Source organism: Melanotaenia boesemani, chromosome 9, assembly GCF_017639745.1.
Source record: "Melanotaenia boesemani isolate fMelBoe1 chromosome 9, fMelBoe1.pri, whole genome shotgun sequence".
NCBI lineage: Eukaryota > Metazoa > Chordata > Actinopteri > Atheriniformes > Melanotaeniidae > Melanotaenia > Melanotaenia boesemani.
The window spans coordinates 18,287,011-18,295,681 of record NC_055690.1 but is presented as its reverse complement, the minus strand read 5'-3'; the positions used below and the strand labels follow the sequence as shown (position 1 = coordinate 18,295,681).

Below are 8,671 nucleotides of genomic sequence, written 5' to 3'. Positions count from 1 at the left end.
TTGCTATTCATACAGAATACACCTAGAGATAGCCTGAGCTACAGTATGGGAGCAAGGAGGGGGAGGGAGGCTGTTGCCATGGTAACCAAAGCCGCGGCAGTCGTCATCATCATGAGGTTGCTTCTGCATCGTGTGTGTGTTTGGACATGCCGTGTGTGTGTTCGCCCTCCTCTCTCCAGACAGGAGGCGAGGACATCCCCCTCTACACAGAGCCAGCAGAGAGAGGAGGATAGGCGGAGAGAGTGAAACCCCATAATGCACTGCATGCTGCAGGGCTGAAGTCGTGCAGATTCATCAGTTCCTGTTTGAGGGGTTGTGTGTGTGTGAGCGCACACGCAGCCATACACCAAGACCGAGCACAAGAGAAATAACACAGAGAAGCAGGCAGGTAAGACGGCTTTGCTCTGACTGTGCAGATGGCTGCTGGTTTTACAAGAGGATCTGTTTCTGTGTCTGTCTCTGTCCGGTGAGAGGAGAGCAGAGAGCTAGATGCCAGGGTGTTATTAATATTTGACATGTTATGCTTCAGACAACTTCCTTGCCTGTTGCTGGTGATTGCTTTCTTTTTGTCATGTTGAAAATGAAATATCTTCTTAAGAGAAAATAACCTGAATAGCTGTCATGCACAAGAGTTTTTGTCTGTCTTTGGGTTTATTTTTGTATTTTTCTCAGTACTGCAGATATTGTTTAACTGTAGCTGAATTTATACATGCTCTGGAAGATTTTGCATGTGCTTAGGTGATGGGAGTGCTTGTGGACACTATTAGGACTAACGTTTAGGAAAAGTATCAATTGTGTGATAGAATTGAACAGTATGGTTCATTTTAAAGAAAAGTAAAAAAAAAAAAAAAAAAAAAAAATTGGCTTCAAATGTTTAATCGCAAACAGTTTTTAAAAGAACGCTCATAAGGAATTAGTTTCACTTTAATGACATAAATGACTAAAGAGCCTTGTATGGATTAAGTTACAAAAGCAATAGCTGCTGGATCCACCACAACAGTGTATGCAAAAAAACAAAAAACAAAAATAAATAAATAAATAAAAAATCTATTTTTTAAGGTATCTATATAACACCAGAGTGAGCTGGCAGGTAAAAGGGCGGCTTCTCTGTTATGGGTCATTTTGTGGTTTAACTGCCGTTGAGGCTCGTGACCATATCAGTTGCAACAGAGGCAGGCTGGAAAAGCGTGATTGCAGCAGCTCAGGGCAGGGACTCTTAAACATTATTAGTCCAATACTCAAATGAGACATTTCAACCCTCCCTGGGCCATGTCATAAAGTCTTGTTTTAACACTGCAATGTGGAAATACAACACAGGACCAATATTAAGGATTATATAGAAATAAAGCAGATAATTTATAAATTTAACCCTTATTTCAAATGCATGGGTAGAAATGCAGGTGATATTTTCTCAGATTTGAGGCAGTTTTATTTAGATTACTTGTATCACTTAAAGGCTTAAAAAGCTTTGAGACAGTTGTACTTTTGTGTACACCCCTTGACAGTATATTTTATGTGGATGTAGTTGTTTCTACTGAACATTTTCAGACTATTTAAAGAGCTTTGTGACCTGGGAAATGAACAGAAAAAAATATAATGCAGACTAGATGAAAAAAAAGTCTTTTAAATATTCAGTTTATCTCTATTTAAAGAAAGAGTCCCACTTCTGTTTGCTGTTACCCTGCAGAAATCCACCTGTCAAAAATCTAAAAGCTCCTCTTTTTATTATGGATTCTTTCATTAAGCGATTTCCTCCACTATCTGTGTTCATTTTTAATAGAATTATCCACAAGAAACCTTTATGACAGAAATATCTCTATGTTTTACTGTACTCTGCAATGATTCAGTGGATGCTTAAAGCAGTCAGATGTGCACATGTATGTGACTGAAAGTCTCCCTTGGTATATAGGTTGTCAAGTGGTACTGTAAATGTAAAAAAAAAAAAAAAAAAAAAAAAAAAAAAATTGTCTTAAAATAGCAAATCCAGCCATTCTTAGTAATTCTGGAGCAACATTAGGAGTTACTTGTAGAGTTTAATAAGTTTTTACCCTTTGAGCCCTGTGCCTATCTTTTAAGCCTCTGCTCAAAATTTGCATACCAATATTTAAATGAGAAACTTTCTGCAACCATACGGTCTGGTTCAATACTAATAGAGTCATAGCAGAAGGCAGACTTTGTTAAAATGTGTAAATATCAGTATTTATGTTACTGGCGAAGAATAAATAAAGATGGCATGTAGCACAAATGAAAAAAGTCCCAAATTCACCTAGAAACACTCCCCAAACACTTTCAGGAGAAATGTGAATATCACTTTTAAGTATTGCAGCTGTAGCTCTAAACCTTGTGAACATTATTCCTGCAAAGGTCACCTCTGAAAGAGTGAGGCAGAACAAAATTAGAGATGTTTTATTACAGTTTAGGCCCCAAAATGGCAATTTTAGCATTTGTTCTTAAAGTCCTCCAATTGGGGGCCGTTGGGTTTTAAAAGGTTAAAAAAAAAAAAAAAAAAAAAAACCACATTCATATATTTTACTGCTCTTCTGTGACGGATTCCCTCATTTTCCACTGGAGTCAACAATGGGCACCACAGAATAAGTTAGATCCAGCACACAAAGCTGTTCAGATTTGATTTAAAGACAGAGGCTCTGCAAGTTCATGCGTTTATGATTAGAAACTCAACAACAGTTCACAGGTCTGCTGTGAATGTTGAAAACCTGGTAGAGTCACATCAGGTTGCCCTGTTGGAATTTTCCATGTTGTAAGATATGTGATGCTCTTCCTTTGCTCTTGGTCCAGCTCTGGATTTGCTCATCAGAATGAATCAGGGGTGATATATAGATCCAGATTTCTTCATCCAATTTCATCCCTGGTCTTTGTTCTTTTTCCCAAGATTTTTCCTCATTCCTCTCTTTAATGGTCCAGAACACAAATGACACATGTTCAAGAGTCCATGACCTCTTTTTGATGTGGTCAGAATGAGGGACACAGACTTGTATTAGAGCGCAGCGCCTCAAAGGCCTTTCATTCTCTCCTCAGTACACAGACATCAGCAGAGCACTGAGCAGGCACCTTAGTGTGCATTAATTTACTGCCATTGCAGCAATTATCAGCAAGTCTAAAACCTTTTTGACTGTTTCTTGTTTCTTCCTTGCTGTGTCTCTGCCTTTAAACTAAAAGCCTGTCATTGGAAAGCACCTTCACTGAAGTATACATTTAAAATCACAGTTAATACTGCTCAACATTGACAGGGTTATTGATCTCCTGCAGTGTTTTTATACATTAATTCACAATGCAGAGAGTTTTACAGATTTGTTCAGCAATTATAAATATTTCTCTCCCAATTGAAGCTCCTGTTACTACATGTAATAAAAAACAACAGTTAAACAAAAGATTATAACCTTAGCCTGCCATTCATCTCAAGTGTGCAGAGCATTTTAATATGCTGATCATACCTTGAGTATTGTTTTAATATTCTGCCCCATGGCTGTTTTAGTACATTTTCCCCCCACTCTGAGACTTTGAGAAGAAAATCTTAAAGCAGCTGTCCTATGCCAAAGGCTAAACAGACCAGCCTGACCTTACCAGAAAAAAAATGGGAACTAAGGATTAGTTGTAAATATGGAGACCAGTAGACATATAGGTGACCTTTTGCAGATCTAGTCAAGTTGTTTAGTTGCCTTAAGCTGAGCCGCTGAGTCGTTTACGCACAGTGCCACATCACATTGTCCTCGTTTAACTGCCACTGTTTTCCTGTGGTAATTCAAACAGACCAATCAAATGTAGATCAACATTACGTCAGTATGTGTTACCAATTCTTAAGATTGGTAACTTAATCAGTGACAGAACTAGCAATACTAGTAATGTTTTACACTGGAAATGTGATGTGTGCTTTGCTGAACTGCATGTCTGAAGCTACATATTTATTTCATGCCAACAATATTTCTGCTGCAGCTGCAATGCCTGCAAAACCATTTTTAACACATTATACCTGCATCCTATCAATGTGACCAGAAAGTGAATACATGAAGCTGTAAGTTCAGAACACTCAATTACCAGTCAGTAACTTCAGTTGCCAAAATTAACTAAAAAACTTTCAGAAGTAAGTTGTATTAACGTGTTGCTGCCAGATGTCCCATGGGTGGGACGTGACAAAAAATATGTATATAACTCAGTCTACCTTCTAAGTACCTACATATGTTATACACCATTAGAAAGCTAAGTTTCCTGACATTTGAATGATATACAATTCCAGGCAACAATTACTGTAGATTCAGTCAACATTTATTTCTGACGAGTTGCCAATGCAATTTAATAGTAGATGATTGCAACAAAAATCAGCAACAGTGCAGTAAAAATAGTTAATTTTAAGGAGTTATAGTCAGTGATTCTGAAATTGCAATGAATATTATAGAGCTGCTGACTCACTATGATGACCAGCAAATGTTTTTATACAGTGCACCACTTCCTTACACTTACTTCATGTGATTAAAAAAGACACAACATCTAAACTCTAGAATTTCTCTCATGCATCTGGCATGAATGCTCTAATCTGTTAACATAGGTGCTAAAATGAAACCTATCATGCCACGTCCTCTGTGGGAAGCCGATAGCAATGCAGTACTTCTTGCTTAACACATTTGCACCAATTAGCTCTGTTACTTCTTTGCGTCTGGCTTAAAGGTGCATTTCTGGTGCATCAACTTTGACCCCTTCGTCTCCCCTCTCTGTCAAGGTGGTAATGTGTTACGAGAGCAGATTCTCAACTGGCAGTATAAAAAGGGCTATAGGCAGTAAATTCTGTTGGATAAGGACGTGTCAAACACACAGCATTTAAAGACTAAAGGTACATTACTGGAACACTAATATAAGCGGCAACATGCAGGAAATATTTTAAATATACAATAACATATATTGTAATTTTTTTTGCAAGATTATTCAACTGCTGTTGCTATCCTAATTCCACCTCACAGAGTTTATAAATGTTCAAGACACATTCTGCTTGCAAAGATATTAAGATTAGAAAGTCAGTGACTAGCTAAAACATAACCAAAACTGAAGAGACTAGCTGAGAAATGGAGTGAATTTAGTAGCTAAAAAGCACAATGATTTCATGACAGTGACCAAATAAGAGCTACATGTTAGACAAAAGTAATATTGGACGTTTTACCATTTTGCTTGAAACTCCATGAAAAGTTATCTTATTTGAATAGATAACAACAGTATTTCAAACAATCATTAAAGGCTAATGTCTGTGGCTTTTCTTAGACCTCTGAATAAATCCTACTAAAAGTATTATTTTACCTTTCCCAAAGTAACATTTTGAATCCATTATATACTTTAATATTTTACCATAAATCAACAACATACGTACTCTAAACGAGATGACAATAAATATTTCTTCAAGAGCATAATATAGTCATCTCACAAAGTTCAGCTTTACCAAAGTGTAAAAGAGTCCATCTGGTTACTAGATGGTCGCTATACAACATGCACACACTTGGAGACACCGCATCCTGTTCACAGTTCAGCATAACCCTGTAAGGCAACTGCAGGGCCTTTTTTGGGCACAAGACAATGGTTTGCCAACTCTAAGATCGAAATTCCCATAAGCGGCCTCTGTGGTGTGTCGCTTCTATTCTATGAGCGAACTGATAAATATTTATAGAAGCTGGAACTCAACATTAACACATAGAGCAGCTCAGAGATCCATCATAGGTGCTTTTGAGGGCAGGCTGCAGGCTGCTGTTCAATCAACACCTCTCTCTTACACTCTTACATGCACACAAACACATGAACACACAAGCCAATAAAGTGATAAATTCCAAACAACCTGATATATTGCAGCCACAGCCGGTGATGTGGCTCTGAGTCACCTGGTAACACCCACTTGTCATACACACACACACACACACACACACACACACACACACACACTTCGACAAGCACAACAATCACACATGCTTACACACATACACATGCACCTGACGTAGTGTTTGATGGAGTTAGACGCCATGGCAACAGAGCTGTGACTCTTGCTGTCCTGTGAGTGGACTGAAGCTGTGGAGGAGGGAGGAGAATACCAGCCAGCACTGCTACTACTCAAGAGCAGCTATTATTATTCCCAATCTGTCTTTCTCTCTGATCTCAGCTTTTACTTTATCCATCTTTTCACCACAAATGTTGTCTGTGTAGTACTCTTTAAGTGTTTCATAACGCTGCAAATTGAAAATAAATAAATAAATGGTCGAAGAGTGGTCACTAAGCATATATTTTTAAAGTCATTGACTGTGCGAAACATGACACGTCATCAGGGGGAGTTGCACTGATGCTCACCGCCATAACCACAAAGCACTCAGGAGGGATGTTGTATGCTGACATATATTTTTTTAATCTCACCTTTGTTTCACTCTCACATGCAGCATCTTTCATTTTGAATCAGAAAATTAAATAGTTATTTTTCTTTTTCACTCCCCTTTTTCTTGCAGTTTCACTCTGTCAGTTATGTTTTAAGGGTTGTAGCATGGATAGGGAGAGCAGAGATGTGGGTGTGCAGGTGGACAGGTTTCACAAACAGCGTCTGTAGAAGATTTACTTCTTGCAGACAGATGGTGGAGAAAAGGTGCAAGTGAATTTCTTTTTTTGGTTTCTGGTAGCATTTTCACGGTCTGATTATCAGCATTTGTTAACATACATGCTTGCACATAGATGCACACACACACACAGTGTAAAATGGTAGGAACGTGGCTGTTGACATTAAAAGTTGGTCCGTTCCCCTATGTTGCCCGCCCTCCTTTCCTCTCCTCCCTCTTTTGCATACGATCCAAGTGTGAGCTGTGAAAGGTGAACTTGCAGCCTGCTGTGGATAAATTATGTGTGACATGTTTAGCTGTGCTGCCTTATATGGGGACTGGTGTAGCTCAATACAGTAAAGCTCTGCCAAGAGGGAAGGAGGGAAGGAGGAAAAGGAGGAGGAGAAGGAGGAGGAGGAAGGAAAAGCAGCAGGGGAGGGTGAAAGCAAAGGAAAAGAGGAAGAAGGAGGGGGCAGTGACAGGGAGTGAAAGAGAGGAGTGCCGTGAAGCAAGCATGAGGTTTTTGCTTTCCATACTGCACTTAGCAGCAGTCAGATGAGTCCTTGCAGAGATACAGTAAGTCATTGCTGTTTACACTGTTTATGTGTGTGTGTGAGCTGTGTGTTACTTCGTGTTTGTTTCTACACAAAACTCACTCGCCAGTGCTTACTTTTTTTACCTCCTTCTGCCATCTAACGTTTTTTATTCACCATCTGGATGGTGTGTGTTATATATAGTTGTGTGTTTGAATGAGGCATGTATGTCTGACCGTAAGTGTGTGCGCATATCTGTGTACAAATGCAGATTGCCACCGTCACGCTAATGGTTGGTAGTTTGACTTGGGGCAATTCTAATGTGGATAAAAAGCTGAGGAGACAAAAGAGCAGGTAGCATTAGTGTGTAATGTTCAGCAGAGTAGTTTGCACACACTCTGACACACATTCAGTGTTCAGGAATACACACTTTGTTTCAGTCTCTTGTCTTTCTGTGACAAGCAGTGTTAGCAATGATGATTAAAAAACAGAGACACACATACTGTCTTATTCTTACACATCATATTTCTTACACACTCCTCCTCTATAATAGCATGACTACTGATATTTACTCTTCAGCTGCCCTCAGGAAATGATTCAAAATTCAGCATCACCTGGGCTGTCTGTAGTTGGCTGACATACTAACACAAACACAAGAAGGAAAAAGAAAAAAAAGCATTAAAGAAGAAAAAGAAAATTAGTGAAAGTTTCATGTTGAATAAATACCAAGTAAAAGGAGGTCATATGAGTTATGGGGAGTGGTCTTTAGCAAAATTCGCTTCCATCAAGAAACATAAATTTAGGAAACAATTAAAGATGCTGCAACATTTCTGTCACACTTTTATGGAATGAATTGGGGACTTGGGACTAGCCTGGGAGGGAGCCTTGTGGTAAATTGTAAAATAGTCATCAAATGAAAACCATTTTATTGATGGAAACAAACTGTGTGCAGTTTTCAGTGAGGACAAAATGGGACTTTGACAGTGATGTGCATCAGTCGGAGGTTTCGATGTTGCCTGCATCAGATTGACGTGTTATTTTATGAACATAATTCATTATCGCTGTCACCTAAAGAATGGAGATTTTTTTTTACCATAAGGAGCCAAATAAGTTTTCAATGCCTAAACAGAACAACATTGTTTAGGTGCCTAAACAAGGATTGGAAAGGAAAATCATTTAAGTTAAGGGTACAAAGAATTATTTTTAAAAGATCTGTTCTGCACATGAAACACTGACCTCCTGAATAATACTGTTTATCAACAAATTACTGGAGATAAAATCAAATTTTGTTGAAATGACAAATTTAATATATTTTAGTCAGAGGTAGCAGTACAGAAATTAGTCTGATGCATTCTTAGTTTTTTGTTAATCTTTGCAAAGTACTTAGTGATGCTTAGTCTTTGAATAACTTTGCAGAGACACTGCTACTAAGAGCTGTCTGTGGACTGCTAACGGGGTTCTGGGCTGCTTGGAACAGAACATAACATAACATAAAAGATGGAGAAACAAATGTTTTAGATTTTTTAAATGGTTTATTCCAGAAGCACAACATGTTGAGATGGGACAGAT

General features: G+C 38.4%; 1 protein-coding gene across 6 annotated transcripts in view; it reads left to right on the top strand.

Moving 5' to 3' along the window:
* Positions 1-215: 215 nt before the first annotated feature.
* LOC121645962 (muscleblind-like protein 1) overlaps positions 216-8,671 on the top strand; it is a 72,827-nt gene continuing 64,371 nt past the window's right edge. For 2 of the 6 annotated variants that reach the window (XM_041994776.1, XM_041994772.1), the window contains exon 1: positions 216-388. The gene's annotated coding sequence lies outside the window, so the exon portion shown is untranslated. Of the gene's footprint in view, positions 389-7,056; positions 7,146-8,671 lie in introns of those variants that run through there. The other 4 variants (XM_041994778.1, XM_041994777.1, XM_041994779.1 and 1 more) reach the window with 4 other exon arrangements.